The 20,058-nt window shown below is 43.6% G+C and overlaps 4 non-coding genes across 4 annotated transcripts; all 4 read right to left on the reverse strand.

Moving 5' to 3' along the window:
* Positions 1-365: 365 nt before the first annotated feature.
* Positions 366-448, reverse strand: trnal-uaa (transfer RNA leucine (anticodon UAA)). The gene has a single exon. It is a non-coding gene; the product is annotated as a tRNA-Leu (tRNA).
* Positions 449-4,503: 4,055 nt separating this feature from the next.
* trnal-uaa (transfer RNA leucine (anticodon UAA)) lies at positions 4,504-4,586 on the reverse strand. The gene has a single exon. It is a non-coding gene; the product is annotated as a tRNA-Leu (tRNA).
* Positions 4,587-5,323: 737 nt separating this feature from the next.
* trnal-uaa (transfer RNA leucine (anticodon UAA)) lies at positions 5,324-5,406 on the reverse strand. Its single transcript has one exon. It is a non-coding gene; the product is annotated as a tRNA-Leu (tRNA).
* A 744-nt stretch (positions 5,407-6,150) lies between these two features.
* On the reverse strand, positions 6,151-6,233 carry trnal-uaa (transfer RNA leucine (anticodon UAA)). Its single transcript has one exon. It is a non-coding gene; the product is annotated as a tRNA-Leu (tRNA).
* Positions 6,234-20,058: the final 13,825 nt, after the last annotated feature.

Here is a 20,058-nt window from a genome sequence, read left to right on the forward strand (position 1 = left end):
ATTTTTATTCCAACAGTCTAAACCACTCAGCCATCCTGGTGTAAAGTACAATCAAGAGCCCAGTGAAATTGGAATGAGGAGCACACAGTCAGTTATTTTGGGTTTGAGCCAGACAAGATCTAAATGAGACTTGTTGACATGCAAATCAAACTTAATACAAGAATGGGGTTTTGAAGCAAGAAGAATAATAATTAAGTTGATAATGACTCTAACACCATAATCACTTAGGTATCATTTGTGTTTTTAAAGGATAAATACTTGAAGGCGGAATAACGGGAACAAAGACAATTCTTTCAGCTTTCATCCAAAGAAATTTAAAATGAGTGAAAGGACAATTGATTACATCCAAATGATAGAAGAACTCATACCAGGAGTGGGGTTCGAACCCACGAGGACATATGTCCATTGGATCTTAAGTCCAACGCCTTAACCTCTCGGCCATCCTGGTGCTATAAACACAAAATCAAGGGAGCAGTCAAAATGGAATAAGGAACACACAGTTAGATCTTTTGGCTTTGATCCAGACAATATGTAAATGAAACTTGATTACATCCCAATCAAACTTTCTACCAGATGTAGGTTTGGAACAAACAAGAACATTTTAATTTCGATCATGAGTCTAACGCCTTAAACACACTGACATCCAGGTGTTTCTAAAAGACTAACAAGAGCTGAGTCAAAGTAGAAGATCTTGTCATAGTCAGTTCATTCAGATTTGATCCACGCTAATTGGAAATGAATGAAAGGTGGGTTGATTACATCCAAAGTAAGTTTTTTCCAGGAATGCGGTTGGTACCCACAAGAAGATAGCATTCAATGGATTTTTATTCCAACAGTCTAAACCACTCAGCCATACGACCAAGAATACGCTTTTCGCGACGCGGATCCTGTGCTCTGCCTTACAAACAGGACAACGGAGTGGATCCCATGCAGCGACCCAAAAAAACGACTCCGAAAAAGAGGGAAACGAGGCGGTCTTCTGGTCAGACTCCGGAGACGGGCACACCGTGCACCATTCCCTAGCATTCTTCTTGCCAATGTCCAGTCTCTTGACAACAAGGTTGATGAAATCCCAGCAAGGGTAGCATTCCAGAGGGACATCAGAGACTGTAACGTTCTTTGCTTCACGGAAACGTGGCTTACTGGAGAGACGCTATCCGAAGCGGTGCAGCCAACAGGTTTCTCCACGCATCGCGCAGACAGGAAAAAACATCTTTCTGGTAAAAAGAGGGGCGGGGGCGTATGCCTTATGACTAACGTGACATGGTGTGATGAAAGAAACATACAAGAACTCAAATCCTTCTGTTCACCTGATTTAGAATTCCTCACAATCAAATGTAGACCGCATTATCTACCAAGAGAATTCTCTTCGATTATAATCACAGCCGTATATATCCCCCCCCAAGCAGACACATCGTTGGCTCTGAATGAACTTTATTTGACTCTTTGCAAACTGGAAACCATTTATCCGGAGGCTGCATTCATTGTAGCTGGGGATTTTAACAAGGCTAATCTGAAAACAAGACTCCCCAAATTTTATCAGCATATCGATTGCGCAACCAGGGGTGGAAAGACCTTGGATCATTGTTACTCTAACTTCCGCGACGCATATAAGGCCCTGCCCCGCCCCCCTTTCGGAAAAGCTGACCACGACTCCATTCTGTTGATCCCTGCCTACAGACAGAAACTAAAACAAGAGGCTCCCACGCTGAGGTCTGTCCAACGCTGGTCCGACCAAGCTGACTCCACACTCCAAGACTGCTTCCATCACGTGGACTGGGACATGTTTCGTATTGCGTCAGACAACAACATTGACGAATACGCTGATTCGGTGTGCGAGTTCATTAGAACGTGCGTTGAAGATGTCGTTCCCATAGCAACGATTAAAACATTCCCTAACCAGAAACCGTGGATTGATGGCAGCATTCGTGTGAAACTGAAAGCGCGAACCACTGCTTTTAATCAGGGCAAGGTGTCTGGTAACATGACCGAATACAAACAGTGCAGCTATTCCCTCCGCAAGGCTATCAAACAAGCTAAGCGTCAGTACAGAGACAAAGTAGAATCTCAATTCAACGGCTCAGACACAAGAGGCATGTGGCAGGGTCTACAGTCAATCACGGACTACAGGAAGAAATCCAGCCCAGTCACGGACCAGGATGTCCTGCTCCCAGGCAGACTAAATAACTTTTTTGCCCGCTTTGAGGACAATACAGTGCCACTGACACGGCCTGCAACGAAAACTTGCGGTCTCTCCTTCACTGCAGCCGAGGTGAGTAAGACATTTAAACGTGTTAACCCTCGCAAGGCTGCAGGCCCAGACGGCATCCCCAGCCGCGCCCTCAGAGCATGCGCAGACCAGCTGGCCGGTGTGTTTACGGACATATTCAATCAATCCCTATACCAGTCTGCTGTTCCCACATGCTTCAAGAGGGCCACCATTGTTCCTGTTCCCAAGAAAGCTAAGGTAGCTGAGCTAAACGACTACCGCCCCGTAGCACTCACTTCCGTCATCATGAAGTGCTTTGAGAGACTAGTCAAGGACCATATCACCTCCACCCTACCTGACACCCTAGACACACTCCAATTTGCTTACCGCCCAAATAGGTCCACAGACGATGCAATCTCAACCACACTGCACACTGCCCTAACCCATCTGGACAAGAGGAATACCTATGTGAGAATGCTGTTCATTGACTACAGCTCGGCATTCAACACCATAGTACCCTCCAAGCTCGTCATCAAGCTCGAGACCCTGGGTCTCGACCCCGCCCTGTGCAACTGGGTACTGGACTTCCTGACGGGCCGCCCCCAGGTGGTGAGGGTAGGCAACAACATCTCCTCCCCGCTGATCCTCAACACTGGGGCCCCACAAGGGTGCGTTCTGAGCCCTCTCCTGTACTCCCTGTTCACCCACGACTGCGTGGCCACGCACGCCTCCAACTCAATCATCAAGTTTGCGGACGACACAACAGTGGTAGGCTTGATTACCAACAACGACGAGACGGCCTACAGGGAGGAGGTGAGGGCCCTCGGAGTGTGGTGTCAGGAAAATAACCTCACACTCAACGTCAACAAAACTAAGGAGATGATTGTGGACTTCAGGAAACAGCAGAGGGAACACCCCCCTATCCACATCGATGGAACAGTAGTGGAGAGGGTAGCAAGTTTTAAGTTCCTCGGCATACACATCACAGACAAACTGAATTGGTCCACTCACACAGACAGCATTGTGAAGAAGGCGCAGCAGCGCCTCTTCAACCTCAGGAGGCTGAAGAAATTCGGCTTGTCACCAAAAGCACTCACAAACTTCTACAGATGCACAATCGAGAGCATCCTGGCGGGCTGTATCACCGCCTGGTACGGCAACTGCTCCGCCCTCAACCGTAAGGCTCTCCAGAGGGTAGTGAGGTCTGCACAACGCATCACCGGGGGCAAACTACCTGCCCTCCAGGACACCTACACCACCCGATGTCACAGGAAGGCCATAAAGATCATCAAGGACATCAACCACCCGAGCCACTGCCTGTTCACCCCGCTATCATCCAGAAGGCGAGGTCAGTACAGGTGCATCAAAGCTGGGACCGAGAGACTGAAAAACAGCTTCTATCTCAAGGCTATCAGACTGTTAAACAGCCACCACTAACATTGAGTGGCTGCTGCCAACACACTGACACTGACTCAACTCCAGCCACTTTAATAATGGGAATTTATGGGAAATGATGTAAATATATCACTAGCCACTTTAAACAATGCTACCTTATATAATGTTACTTACCCTACATTATTCATCTCATATGCATACGTATATGCTGTACTCTATATCATCGACTGTATCCTTATGTAATACATGTATCACTAGCCACTTTAACTATGCCACTTTGTTTACATACTCATCTCATATGTATATACTGTACTCGATACCATCTACTGTATCTGCCTATGCTGCTCTGTACCATCACTCATTCATATATCCTTATGTACATATTCTTTATCCCCTCACACTGTGTACAAGACAGTAGTTTTGGAATTGTTAGTTAGATTACTTGTTGGTTATTACTGCATTGTCGGAACTAGAAGCACAAGCATTTCGCTACACTCGCATTAACATCTGCTAACCATGTGTATGTGACAAATAAAATTTGATTTGATTTGATTTGATTTGATTTGATCCTGCTGTAAAGTACAATCAAGAGCCCAGTGAAATTGGAATGAGGAGCACACAGTCAGTTATTTTGGGTTTGAGCCAGACAAGATCTAAATGAGACTTGTTGACATGCAAATCAAACTTAATACAAGAATGGGGTTTCGAAGCAAGAAGAATAATAATTAAGTTGATAATGACTCTAACACCATAACCACTTAGGTATCATTTGTGTTTTTAAAGGATAAATACTTGAAGGCGGAATAACGGGAACAAAGACAATTCTTTCAGCTTTCATCCAAAGAAATTTCAAATGAGTGAAAGGACAATTGATTACATCCAAATGATGGAAGAACTCATACCAGGAGTGGGGTTCGAACCCACGAGGACATATGTCCATTGGATCTTAAGTCCAACGCCTTAACCTCTCGGCCATCCTGGTGTTATAAACACAAAATCAAGGGCGCAGTCAAAATGGAATAAGGAACACACAGTTAGATCTTTTGGCTTTGATCCAGACAATATGTAAATGAAACTTGATTACATCCCAATCAAACTTTCTACCAGATGTAGGTTTGGAACAAACAAGAACATTTTAATTTCGATCGTGAGTCTAACGCCTTAAACACACTGACATCCAGGTGTTTCTAAAAGACTAACAAGAGCTGAGTCAAAGTAGAAGATCTTGTCATAGTCAGTTCATTCAGATTCGATCCACGCTAATTGGAAATGAATGAAAGGTGGGTTGATTACATCCAAAGTAAGTTTTTTCCAGGAATGCGGTTGGTACCCACAAGAAGATAGCATTCAATGGATTTTTATTCCAACAGTCTAAACCACTCAGCCATCCTGCTGTAAAGTACAATCAAGAGCCCAGTGAAATTGGAATGAGGAGCACACAGTCAGTTATTTTGGGTTTGAGCCAGACAAGATCTAAATGAGACTTGTTGACATGCAAATCAAACTTAATACAAGAATGGGGTTTCGAAGCAAGAAGAATAATAATTAAGTTGATAATGACTCTAACACCATAATCACTTAGGTATCATTTGTGTTTTTAAAGGATAAATACTTGAAGGCGGAATAACGGGAACAAAGACAATTTTTTCAGCTTTCATCCAAAGAAATTTAAAATGAGTGAAAGGACAATTGATTACATCCAAATGATAGAAGAACTCATACCAGGAGTGGGGTTCGAACCCACGAGGACATATGTCCATTGGATCTTAAGTCCAACGCCTTAACCTCTCGGCAATCCTGGTGTTATAAACACAAAATCAAGGGCGCAGTCAAAATGGAATAAGGAACACACAGTTAGATCTTTTGGCTTTGATCCAGACAATATGTAAATGAAACTTGATTACATCCCAATCAAACTTTCTACCAGATGTAGGTTTGGAACAAACAAGAACATTTTAATTTAGATCGTGAGTCTAACGCCTTAAACACACTGACATCCAGGTGTTTCTAAAAGACTAACAAGAGCTGAGTCAAAGTAGAAGATCTTGTCATAGTCAGTTCATTCAGATTTGATCCACGCTAATTGGAAATTAATGAAAGGTGGGTTGATTACATCCAAAGTAAGTTTTTTCCAGGAATGCGGTTGGTACCCACAAGAAGATAGCATTCAATGGATTTTTATTCCAACAGTCGAAACCACTCAGCCATCCTGGTGTAAAGTACAATCAAGAGCCCAGTGAAATTGGAATGAGGAGCACACAGTCAGTTATTTTGGGTTTGAGCCAGACAAGATCTAAATGAGACTTGTTGACATGCAAATCAAACTTAATACAAGAATGGGGTTTCGAAGCAAGAAGAATAATAATTAAGTTGATAATGACTCTAACACCATAACCACTTAGCCATCTTTTGTGTTTTTAAAGGATAAACACTTGCTGAGTCAAGGCGGAATAAGGGGAACACAATCAATTCTTTCAGCTATTATCCAAACAAAATCTGAATGAGTGAAAGGACAATTGATAATATCCAAATCAAAGATAGACTTATACCAGGAGTGGGATTCAAACCCACGAGGACATATGTTCACTGGATCTTAAGTCCAACGCCTTAACCTCTCAGCCATCCTGACGTAATGAATAATAAAACAAGTGCCCAGTCAAAATGGAATAAGGAGCACACAGTCAGTTATTTTGGCTTTGAGCCAGACAATATCTAAATGAGACTTGTTGACATCCAAATCAAGCTTTCTACCAGATGTAGGTTTGGAACCAACAAGAGCATTTTAATTTCGATCATGAGTCTAACACCTTAAACACTCTGCCATCCAAGTGTTTCTACAAGATTAAAACGAGCTGAGTCAAAATGGAAGAATTTGTCAAAGTAATTTCTTTCAGATTTCATCCACGCTGAATGTAGATGAGTGGAAGGAGGGTTGATTACATCCAAGGCAACTTCTTCCAGGAATGGGGTTGGTACCCAAGCGAGCACAGTTCATTGGCTCTTAAGTCCAACGCCTTCAACTCTCGGCCATCCTGATGTGAAGAACACAAAATCAAGTACCCAGTCAAAATGGAATAAGGAGCACACAGTCAGTTATTTTAGCTTTGAACCAGACAATATCTAAATGAGACTTGTTGACATTCAAATCATACTTAATACAAATTACATTTAGGGCCAGGCTTCATTTTGAGCCTGCTTTTTTCACGGTTGCTGCACTCAGAGCGAGCTACGGTCAAGTGGGGTGTCTCGTTGAACTCGGCACGGTCTGGAGACTGTTGATTTCATAATGCCATTTTTGTGATGGTCCCTCTCTGTTTAAACATATTGCAAATGTACAAAAGTCAACTAGCAAGTCAGTGTCCATCAGTCAATTAGATGTCATTCTGACACCAAACTGATACCATCTGACACCAAACCCACATTTTCCAACTCGTTTAGAAGCCAACTATCACATATTTCAGAGCAGGCCCATAATTCACAGCGCCTTCAGTTTAAAACATAATAAAAACGTAAAACACATAGTTATGTTCTAGCTGCGGGTCCAGTCCTGACATTATGTGTAGGCCTATGTGAGGCGACCCCGAATCCCGAGTTTCGGCTCGATAGGTCATACGGTGCCCGAGCAAGACCTTAATTGGTGCTAAAAATCCACTTTTTTTCCATGCCTTGCTACGGGGTCCTTGAATGAGCTATCGGACAGAAACGTTGGGGTCCGTCTCTATGGGCCGAGCTGGTTTCAATGCACCTAGTCTTGCGACTCTGGGACTTTTCTAAATGTCGTCATTTTCGTAATGATCAAAATGAATTGAAGTCATTGCAAATGTACGAGGCTGTTTCTCGGTCCGAGAACCTTCTAGAGCCAAGTAACTCACCACGCATTATCGACCTGAGGTTTAGAACAGGTTTCTAAAGTTTCAGAACTCTAGGTCTGACGGTTCTTTTTTAGTTTGAACAAAGGTAACTATTGCAGGCACTGTCTGTCTCTACGCACCACACTGTGTCCCTCTGTCCTAGCTGTGTGTGTGTGATTTTTTCTTGAAAATTTTATGGGAGACATGACTGATTTACAGTTCATGGGGCTTGCCTAATCACACATATGAAGTTTTGAAAAGATCTGACCTTTTTAACCCTTCGAAACAGCCCCTATGACACCATTTAAGGCATTTCCGGTTGGCACAGGAAGTTATAAGTAAACACATATCCTGATTCGGGTATGCCTTTACAGAAGACAGAGTTTTAAGTGTTTACGTTAAAAACTGACCGATTTACACAGGGTTGAATGCACTATTTATCACAAACTGCTGGTTGGGTATGGAAAAACACTTTTAGGGTGATTTTAACCCCTTCCGGTTGCTCCAGGAAGCTTAGATTCAACACAGGCAGACCTCATAGTGGCCTGATGGATTGTCATCGAAGATAGGTTCATAAGACATTCATAACCTACATAGTCTTCAGGTTGAATTTAGGGGCATCTCAGGAACGTTCCTGAGGTCAAATTGTGCTTCTCACCCTAAAGATTCTCCCACTGTCACCCAAAAGCAAATGAAAATTAGGGCCAGGCTTCATTATGGGCCTACTTTTTCTCATGGTCGTTGTGCTTAGACTGAGCGAGCTACGGTCAAGCGGGGCATCTCGTCGGCACAGCCTAGAGATTATGGTAATGCTATTGTAGGCTCTGAGTGTCTTTAAGCACAGCACTTTGTCACTCCATCCTTGCTGTGTGTGTGTGTGTTGAGAGAGCTTTTCTTTGACATCTATTGGGAGAAATGACTGATTTACAGTTCATGAGGGTTGCCTAATAACACATATGAAGTTTTGAAAAGATCAGACTTTTTTAACCCTTCAAAACAGCACCTATGACACCATTTTAAGGCACTTCCGGTTTACACAGGAAGCTGAAAGTGAACACATATCCTCCTTGGGGTAGGCACTTATAGACTTTTGAGTTTTAGGTCTTTACGTTAAGAACTGACTTATTTACAGCAATCAGGTTTAGTGAGTGTGTGTTATTTCAGAAAATCACAGAAAATCACAGAAATCTCGCAGAGCTCCGAAGCACACTTCAATAAGATTCGAATGGACACACTGCAACTGGATCTGTAACTTAAAATAAAACAACACCTATTTTTGAACATCACCAATTTGACATTGTACGATTTCTCTTAAATTACGATAGATAAATGGCAACCGTAAGGCTCTCCAGAGGGTAGTGAGGTCTGCACAACGCATCACCGGGGGCAAACTACCTGCCCTCCAGGACACCTACACCACCCGATGTCACAGGAAGGCCATAAAGATCATCAAGGACAACAACCACCCGAGCCACTGCCTGTTCACCCCGCTATCATCCAGAAGGCGAGGTCAGTACAGGTCCATCAAAGCTGGGACCGAGAGACGGAAAAACAGCTTCTATCTCAAGGCCATCAGACTGTTAAACAGCCACCACTAACATTGAGTGGCTGCTGCCAACACACTGACTCAACTCCAGCCACTTTAATAATGGGAATTGATGGGAAATGATGTAAAATATATCACTAGCCACTTTAAACAATGCTACCTAATATAATGTTTACATACCCTACATTATTCATCTCATATGTATATGTATATACTGTACTCTATATCATCTACTGCATCTTTATGTAATACATGTATCACTAGCCACTTTAACTATGCCACTTTGTTTACATACTCATCTCATATGTATATACTGTACTCAATACCATCTACTGTATCTTGCCTATGCCGCTCTGTACCATCACTCATTCATATATCTTTATGTACATATTCTTTATCCCCTTACACTTGTGTCTATAAGGTAGTAGTTTTGGAATTGTTAGCTAGATTACTTGTTGGTTATTACTGCATTGTCGGAACTAGAAGCACAAGCATTTCGCTACACACATTAACATCTGCTAACCATGTGTATGTGACAAATAAAATTTGATTTGATTTGATTTAGTTATTTTTTTATTGACACCGTAGGTTCCTTTACTTTGACGTGAAGTGCAAAAATTATTGCTCTATTTTCATCTTTAACCTTTAATCCCAGAAAATGGGCATAACTCAAAAACCGTTGAGGCCTAGACGCCATCTTGTTCGGGGCCAACTGCCCATTATGCCAAACATATGCTCACCAAGTTTCGTCTTCGAAATCTTTTCCGTTTAGGAGATAAGGCCACGTCGTGATTGGTGATGTTTTGTACATTTGCAATATGATTCCATTCGCCCTCTTGTGGGATTTACCGGAAGAGTGGAAAAATGACCAAAATGTGAACATTTTATAAAACGGAAACAGAAAGTCAGAGAGACTTCGTTAGATGACTTCATGGAAGATCCGGCCCTGCCGCTCGGCCTGACGCCGTCCGCGAATTTTAGAAAAGTTGTCGGACATCTTAAGGGACCATACATTTGCAATGTGGACTTTCTCACTAACCATATGGCAAATGTCAAAATGTTCCCTTAAGGTATGAACGGGGTTTCGAAGCAAATAGAAAAAATGAATAAGTTGATAATCACTTAACCACTAAACCATCTTTTGTGTTTCTAAAAGATAAACACTTGCTGAGTAAAGGGAACAAAGTCAATTCTTTCAGCTTTGATCCCCAAAAAATTCAAATGAGTGAAAAGACAATTGATAAGATCCAACTCAAAGAATTATCTACCAGGAGTGAGGTTCGAACCCATGAGGACATATGTCCATTGGATGTAAAGTCCAACGCCTTAACCTCTCAGGCCATCCTGATGTTAAGAACACAAAATCAAGTGCCCAGTCAAAAGGGAATAAGGAGCACAAGGTCAGGTATTTTGGCTTTGAGCCAGACAATATCTAAATGAAACTGGTTCACATCCAAATCAAACTTAATACAAGAACGGGGCTTCGAAGCAAAATAATAATACAAAAGTTGATAATGACTAAGACCTTAACCACTCAACCATCTTTTGTGTTTTTAAAGGATAAACACTTGCTGAGTCAAGGCGGAATAAGGGGAACAAAGTCAATTCTTTCAGCTTTGATCCAAACTAATTTCAAATGAGTGAAAGGACAATTGATAACATCCACCTCATAGAAACTTCCATCCGGAGTGGGGATCGAACACACGAGGACATATGTCCATTGGATCTTAAGTCCAACGCCTTAATGCCCATGATTTTGGAATGAGATGTTAGACAAGTAGGTGTCCACATACTTTTAGTCATAGTTCAAACAAACGATTTCTTCGTAAGCTACAGTATTTGACTGGACTGATTTTATGCTGACAATGTCAGTAATTTATTGCCCATTGTTTCTATGAGCATACAGCATTACAATAGTGGGCACTAAGTTCTATTTAAAACAATGCTCTATTGGTCTTAAATATTTCATTGTCACGTCACTGGTCAAAAGACACTTATCAGCTACGGCAAACTGTTTCACACACAGTTATTCTTACTGATGACAGCCTGCCGATAGAGTGTTTGAGGGCAGTACTTCAGGTCCATTTGCATGATGATTAATTGGCACTCCGTTGAGAACATAGGGTCGAAAGTTGAATTGGAGATAATGGGAATGAAAAGGCCACATACACAATGCAGGCTGTAACCAAGTACAATGACAATGTGGCCATAAGAATGTGCCCACACTTAGAAAATGAGACACATGCACACCTGCACTTGTCTGTAAAAATCCTTGTTTTAATATACAAAAACAAATTCACACATCATGGGCTCAGCTTTGCATCACATTCTAGGGTTTTGAGTGTTTTACAACTGTGTAATACAAAGGGGTTTAATTACAGGATGAGGAAATTGAAACAATTACATTATTTACTGTACCATGTTAACAATTCATGATTAGATAGAAAATAGCTTCCCCGAACCAAAAGCTAATAGAATTTTTGAACAGAATGGAAGTCTGGTTTTAAAAACTTTTGAATGTTTCAGCTTTTTTTGGTTTCCTGTCAATGAACTCTGCTTTTATACAACGTGTGGGTCTAATCCTGAATACTGATTCGTTAAAACCGCATTCTAGCCAGTGTCTGTTCCACAAGTTGCCACCGGTTAAATCTATGACATTAAAATGCCTATTTACTCTGTTCCATCTGACTGTGCAATCAACTTTCTCATCAGCCCAGCCAGGCAATTTATGAACTTGATCTCCACTATACAAATAATCTAGACATTATCTTGTATTTCTTTTGGATGAACATTTAGTTTTCAACAGCGGAGATTTGCATAAACCTTGCTGTCTGTCTCTCCGACATTTGCAACATTCAAATTCGATCTCCTGCTGTTCCATGGTAATGAATGTGTCGGGAGTCGGGATGAGACAGACAGGCAGCGTTTCTCAGCCAGTCCAAATCATGAATCAGCTGGCATTATTTTTATGGATATATACACAAAGAAATCTATTTAAAAAAGGTCAAACGAAACGCAGCTGATTTGCAGTCTTTCCAGCTTCTGTTTGAAGTGTTTGTTTTACTGTAGCTGTGTTGTTGGCTAGCTCCTCTGAACAACAGTGTCCTGACAGTAAGTACATTTTCTGTGCCAGGCGAAATCGCAACTCATTAGCTCATTGTTATGAATGTATCCAAATAAATGTCACTAGAAAACAAGTTAAACAAATGCAAATGCAGCTACTTTGCAGTTATTCTGGCATCACTTTTTGACGTGACTGTAAGTTAGCCATAGTTGGCTAGCTAGCAGGCAAGGCATAAGAAAATTGCCAGCCAGTATGACAATGGAATATTTAGAAAGAACGAGTTGCGACCCTGCATTGTGGACGTGGCCTTTTCAATCCCATTATCTCCAATTCAACTTTCGACCCTATGTTCTCAATGGAGTGCCAATTAATCATCATGCAAATGGACCTGAAGTACTGCCTTCAAACACTCTATCGTCAGGCTGTCATCAGTAAGAATAACTGTGTGTGAAACAGTTTGCCGTAGCTGATAAGTGTCTTTTGACCAGTGACGTGACAATCAGATATGTAAGACCAATAGAGCATTGCTACAGTGTCCATTGAAATAATTGAATGTACAGTTTTAAATAGAACTTAGTGCCTACTATTGTAATGCTGTATGCTCATAGAAACAATGGGCAATAAATGACTGACATCGTCAGCATAAAATCAGTCTAGTCAAATACTGTAGCCTACGAAGAAATCCTTTGTTTTAACTATGACTAAAAGTATGTGGCCACCTGCGTGTCTAACACCTCATTCCAAAATCATGGGCATTAATATGGATTTTGTCCCCCCTTTGCCGCTATAACAGCCTATATTCTTCTGGGAAGGCTTTCCACTAGATGCTGGAACTTTGTTGTGGGGACTGATGTTAGACTATTAGGCCTGGCTCACAGTCGGTGTTCCAATTCATCCCAAACACGTTCGATGGGGTTGAGGTTAGGGCTCTGTGCAGGCCAGTCAAGTTCATCCACAACGATCTCAAACAATTTCTGTATTTGTGCACGGGGTAGTTGTCATGCTGAAACAGGAAAGGGCCTTCCCCAAACTGTTGCCACTGTTGCACAGAATCGTCTAGAATGTCATTCTATACTGTAGCATGAATATTTCCCTTTACTGGAACTAAGGGGCCTAGCCCGAACAATGAAAAACAGCCCCAGACCCTTATTCCTTCTCCACCAAACTTTATAGTTGGCACTATACATTCGTGCAGGTAGCATTATCCTTTCATCTGCCAAACCCAGATTCGTCCATCGGACTACCAGATGGTGAAGCGTGATTCATCACTCTAGAGAATGCAATTCCACTGCTCCAGAGTCCAATGGAAAAGAGCTTTACACCACTCCAGCCAACACTTGGCATTGCTCATCCTGACCTTAGGCTTGTGTGTGGATGCTCGGCCATGGAAACCCATTTCATGATGCTCCCGACAAAATGTTGCAAACAAGAACAGATGATTTTCACGCGCTACACGCTTCAGCACTCTATTGTGCCATTCTGGGAGCTTGTGTAGCCTTCCACTTCGTGGCTGAGCTGTTGCTGCTCCTAGACGTTTCCACTTCACAATAATAGCACTTACAGTTGACCAGGGCAGCTCTAGCAGTGTGGAAATTTGACAAGCTGACTTGTCGGAAAGGTGCCATCCTATGACGGTGGCAAGTTGAAAGTCACTGAGCTCATAAGTTATGCCATTCTACTGCCAATGTTTGTCTATGGAGATTGCATGGCTGTGTGCTCAATTTTATACACCTGTCAGCAACGGGCGTGGCTGAAAAGCTGAATCCACTAATTTGAAGGGGTGACCAAATACGTTTGTATATATGAACGAAACAATGTCAAAGAAACAGGGGTGGCAGGGTAGCCTAGTGGTTAGAGCGTTAGAGTAGAAACCAAAAGGTTACAAGATTGATTCCCCGAGCTGACAAGGTAAAAATCTGTCATTCTGCCCCTGAACGAAACAGTTAATGCACTGTTCCTAGGCCATCATTGAAAATATGAATTTGTTCTTAACTGACTTACCTAGCTAAATTAAATAACCAAAAATGTGCAGGAATACAATAGTACTCAATGTCAGTCAATGAAAAATATATAAAATCTCTTAAAATGTATTGTATTAAGTCGTCTTGTCAGTTTGCTGTCTTTGTTAGCAGTCTAACTAACAGTGGGGTACAGCAGGTCAGACATCAAGGGGAGACTTGTCGAGGCCTGGTTACAGATGGAGTTTACATCGCGAGGCAATGGCTCCCTCTGCTGGACGTGCCATGTCTCAATGGGCTTCCCGGTCAGGACTAATTGGGGCTTGTTGAGTAATTAAGGGTCTGATTGCTCACCAGCTGCACGAGTCCCATAAAGCTGCCAGATGGGCAGCACACGAGGGAGGGGACTGAGGGAAGAGAGGTTACTCCCGTATAGTCGTGGTCCGTAACGGAGGGAACTCAGTTTTGTTCCCCCCAGGACACAGAAAGACCCAGGAGCCCAGAAGACGGTATACCGGCTAGTGTTTCCTTTTAGTTTGTTATTTAAATAAACACCCTTGAAACTGAGCTAATCCAACTCTATCTTTATCTGATCTATGTAAATGTTTTGACCAAACCCCCTGGTCTACTACAAGTGGTGTAGAATGAGGGCATTCTGATTACCTGGTCAGATCAGGGTTGACGTTCACATAGCATCAGCATGAACGAGTTGATAGCTCAGTTCGTCCGGGTGCAACAAGCAAAACAGATGGTTCAGGAACGAACTCTGGAGGAACAGCGGCTACAAAATTCCCACCTCGTTGAGTAAGCTACAAGGAGGAGTGCCTCCTGAATCGCATCCAAACCAGTTTTTAATTAAGCTAACGAAGATGAAGACATCAAAACATACCTCTGCATGTTTGAACGGACAGTGCTACGGCAAAGATGGCCAAGGCTGAAGTGGGCAAGTCTGCAGGCCCCGTTCCTCTCTGGGAACGCCCAACAGGGGTATTGGGACCATAACAACAAAGAGGTGGCTAACTACGACTGTCTCAAATGGGAGATACTCAGCCGCTATGGGTACAGCCTGGCCCATCGGGCCCAACTGTTCCCCAACTGGAGGTTCGTGGACAATGCCTCTCCCCAAGCCCAGATGAGCGACCTACTGCGCATCACCAGGGCATGACTCATAACTGACATAGCCACCCTCTCCATTCTAGCTAAAGTGGGCCTGGATACCCCATGACGTTATGAAGGCATAGTGTCTATGCATTCCCCAGATCTTGGAGGGCCTCCTGGAAGCAGTGGAGACACATCAGGACACTGAGGCCCTGCTGAGGGGCAGCCGAGCCGAGGACCCGTCCGAGCTGACGGAAGGACAACCTCACTGCTGCCGGAATCGACAGTCGGCAGGGCCAAAGGGCCGCAGACCCATGGAGAGACGACTGGGGGAGAGCAGACCCGCTGCCGACGACCCCAGGTAAATGGAGACCAAAGCAGGTGTTTTGAGTTTGGCGCCCAGGGGCACCTTGCCTGGAATTGCCTGTCTAGAGAGGAGTCGATGCCATCAGCCAGCCCTTGAGGTGAGGTGGGCCGCGCAGTGCACTACGTCACCCCCTGTTGTGCGCACATGGAACCAACCGCACTAATTGGCCTGGTGAAGGTTGACGGACACGACACGGAACCTCTATTAGACTCCGGGAGTGTGGTTATGCTCGTATCAACGAGCCTGCTGGGGCAAGGGACCGAACGTGGTAGGGAGATGTCCGTTTCCTGTGTCCACAGTGACACAAAGCGGTATCCAACCATACAGGCCAGTATCATGACGTCACAAGGGAGCTGCCGGATGATGGTAGGTGCCATACCGGAGTTGCCGGTACCCCTCCTCATGGGATGAGATTGACCGCTGTTCAACCCCCTGGTGAACAACTGGAGGAGGAGCCCATCCTCCCCTTCATCGATTTCGATGGACCAGCCGAGACACTCGCTGGGGGCACACTGAGGGGACAAGTCGGGACAGCGCAGTGGAAGGATCTGAACTTGAAAGCCGCCGCAGCACAATAGATAGCGGTGGTTGGACAGCTACTTCCGGGGGTGAGTGTCTGGCGATACCCCCATTTCCAAGTCTAAAATAACCTTTTATATAAGGTGTTGCACAAACAGGGGGAACTTCAAGAGACACTGTGGGAACCATTCTTCAGTTGGCCCACACCCACCTGTTGGAGAAGACCCTGGAACGGATCTCCGTCCGGTTCCACTGGCCCGGGATGAGGAGGGCTGTGGAAGACTATTGTCAAAGCTGCCCGTAGTGTCAAATCACTGCCCCAAACGCACACTTCTGAAACCCGCTGGTCCCCCTACCAATGACTGGGGTACCCTTTGAACCCATCACCAAGGACATAGTGGGACCCCTGGTAAAAAAAAAAGCATGAGGACACCGGTACGTCCTGTTAAAACTTCTTAGGGATAGGGGGCAGTATTCGGAAGTTCGGATGACTGACATGCCCAAAGTAAACTGCCTGTTGCTCAGGCCCAGAAGCTAGGATATGCATATAATATGTAGTATTGGATAGAAAACACTCTCTGAAGTTTCTGAAACTGTTAAAATAATGTATATGAGTATAACAGAACTGATATGGCAGGTGAAAACCCAAGGAGAATCCATCTGTAATTTTTGTTGTTGTTGAGGTGACCACCCATTGAAATGCTTGCCTATGGGCAATTGAAAGGAAATCCTCCCAGGATGAAATTCCGGTATTGAACACACTATTCTCCGTCTTAAATTATATAGTTTATTTACATATTAGGGTACCTGAGGATTGATTAGAAACATTGTTTGACTTGTTTGGACGAAGTTTATTGGTAACTTTTGGGATTCCTTTGTATGCATTTTGAACGAGTGGAACAGGTGTATTACTGAATCAAGAACGCCAACTAAACTGACTTTTTTTGGGATATAAAAAGGACTTTATCGAACAAAACAACCGTTTGTTGTGTAGCTGGGACCCTTGGGATTGCAAACCGAGGAGGATCTTCAAAGGTAAGTGATTTATTTTATCGCTATTTCTGACTTTTGTGACGCCTCTGCTGGTTTAGAAAATAATTGTAATGCTTTTGTATGCTGGGCACTGTCCTCAGATCCTCGCATTGTATGCTTTCGTGGTAAAGCCTTTTTGAAATCTGACAAAGCGGCTGTCACGCCCTGACCTTAGAGAGCCTTTTTACTTCTCTATTTGGTTAGGTCAGGGTGTGATTTGGGTGGGCATTCTAGTTTTTCTATTTCTTTGTTGGCCGGGTATGGTTCCCAATCAGAGGCAGCTGTCTATCATTGTCTCTGATTGGGGAACATACTTAGGCAGCCTTTTTTCCACCTTTAGTTTGTGGGATCTTGTTTGTGTGTAGTTGCTTTCTGCACTGCATGTAGCTTCACGTTCGGCTGTAGTTAGTTTTTTCGTGTTCATCAAAATAAAATGATGTACGCTTACCATGCTGCACCTTGGTCTGATTCTTCCGTTAACGAACGTGACAGCAGCTGGATTAACAGGAAGTTAAGCTTTTAAATGATGTATGACAGTTGTATTTTCATGAATGTTTAATATTACGATTTTTGTATTTTTAATTTCGTGCTCTGCAATTTCACCGGATGTTGTTGAGATGGCGAGCTAGCGTCCCACCTTTCCCAAATAAGTTAATAGTAGATTATGCCACCCGGTATCACGAGGCCATTCCCCTATGGGCGGCTGTATCCAAGAGAATTGCCCGGGAAATGTTCTACCTATTTTGCCGCGTGGGCATCCCGAACGAGATCCTAACAGACCAAGGTACTGAGTTTAATCCTGCCTAATGAAAGATTTGTGTGTTCTCCTGCAGATCAAAGAGATCCAGACCTCCATCTTTCACCCGTAGATGGATCGGCTCGTCGAGTGGTTCAATAAAACGCTCAAACAAATGCTGTGGAAGGTCATCGAGCAGAACGGGAAGAACTGGGACCAGCTACTACCCCACCTAATGTTCTAGATCCGAGAAGTACTCCAGTCATCCACCGGGTTTTCCCCCTGTAGAATTTCTCTATGGGAGGAGTCCACGCGGCCTACTGGACCTCGCCAAGGAGGTATGGGAAGCCCAACCAACCCCCTTACACAGCGTGGTAGAACATGTGGAGACGATGAGGGAGCGGATGACAGCCATATGGCCATTGATAAGGGAACATATGGAGAAGGCACAACGCGCCCAAGCCCAGGTCTACAATCTGGGAACCCAGCCCCGAGAATTTCCGGTGGCAGACAAGGTGTTGGTCTTAATCCCCACGGCTGAAAGTAAGTTCCTTGCAACATGGCACTGTGCATGGTACAGCCCCATTGTATTGGTGCCCAAACCAGACATTAGCCTGCGCTTCTGTAATGATTTCCGGGGTGTGAATGACATCAGCTTGTTAGACACCTACCCCATGCCGAGGGTGGACAAGCTTATCGACCGATTGGGAAAGGCCCGGCACATCAGCACCCTCGACCTGACCAAAAGATATTGGCAGGTACAGTTGGCAGCGGTGTGGGTGAACGGATGATCTCCGCATGTGTATTTCCCACCGTAACGAATGGAGGGGGAGGTGTTTTGGTGTGGGGGTAGTGTTATGGTGTGGGGGTGATTTGCTGGTGACACCAGCATGGCTACCACAGCATTCTGCTACGATACGCCATCCCATCTGGTTTGGGCTTAGTGGGACTATCATTTGTTTTACAACAAATTTGATTGATTGATTTTTACACGCTTATATAGTTTAAACGAGGCACGTCAACTAGAAATGGAATGGAAATACTGTATAGTCAATGGATTAAACGGTTCTGGGTGAAGGTGTTTTGCACCAAAAGTATAAGGTTTTTCAAAACCATCTCATTACAATCACACTGGTAGCACATCCGGCAGGAAGAGCTCAAGTGAACATAACTGAGTGTTTGTGTAAACCATTTGTGTAAAGCTTAGTGGGATTACGGCCTGAAAGACTATTTTATTCTGTAGACGGTTGACTTTCCCGATTGTGTATTGCCCCTGTACTTTCGAACTCATAATGTACAAACACAATGTGGATTTGCTGGTCATGATTGTAAAATAGGATTTTCACAGGAATCTGTATATTTATCCTTCTTATTCCGGATATTTATATACATTTGTGGTAGCAACTTGGTTTGAACCTGGTTTTGAACGAATGAATCCACATTTGGTTTTCATATATTTATATATTTTTTTCCTTTTTTTTATTGCAAGATAAAACCAAACATACCACATTGTTTAATAAGCATTTAAATTATTATTTAATATATAAACATGATTTAAAAAAAAGCAATTATAAGGTATGAAGTTAAGACCCAGATGCAGACCATGTCGAGTAAACAATTGTTTCTCGTTCCAACAGGGGCAGGGAATAGACAGGTCAAGGCAGGCAGGGGTCAGAAAACCAGAGGTGGGCCAATGGTACCGAATGATAGGCGGACTCAGGGTCAGGGTAAGGCGGAGGTCGGAAATCCAGAGAGGGGAAAGGTACAGGTCGGCAGGCAGGCTCAGGCAGCGTGGTCAGGCAGGCTAGCTCGGAGTCAGGACAGGCAAGGGTCAAAACCGGGAGGGTGAGAAAAGAGACTGGAAAAAGCAGGAGCTGAGACACAAAACGTTGGTTGACTTGAACAAACAAGACGATAACAAAACTTACAGGTGACTGGGGCAGCTCAAGCAGGGAGGAAATTTGACAAACTGACGTGCCATGTTGAAAGGCATTGAGCTCTTCAGTAAGGACATTCTACTGCCAATGTTTGACTATGGAGATTGCGTGGATGTGAGGTTGATTTTACACACCAATCAGTAATGGGTATGTCACACCCTGACCATAGTTTGCTTTGTATGTTCTATGTTTTGTTTGGTCAGGGTGTGATCTGAGTGGGCATTCTTGTCTTGTTTGTCTGTTTCTGTGTTTGGGCCTGATATGGTTCTCAATCAGAGGCAGGTGTTAGTCATTGTCTCTGATTGGGAGCCATATTTAGGTAGCCTGTTTTGTGTTGGGTTTTGTG

This window comes from Oncorhynchus clarkii, chromosome 18 (assembly GCF_045791955.1).
Source record: "Oncorhynchus clarkii lewisi isolate Uvic-CL-2024 chromosome 18, UVic_Ocla_1.0, whole genome shotgun sequence".
Lineage (NCBI taxonomy): Eukaryota > Metazoa > Chordata > Actinopteri > Salmoniformes > Salmonidae > Oncorhynchus > Oncorhynchus clarkii.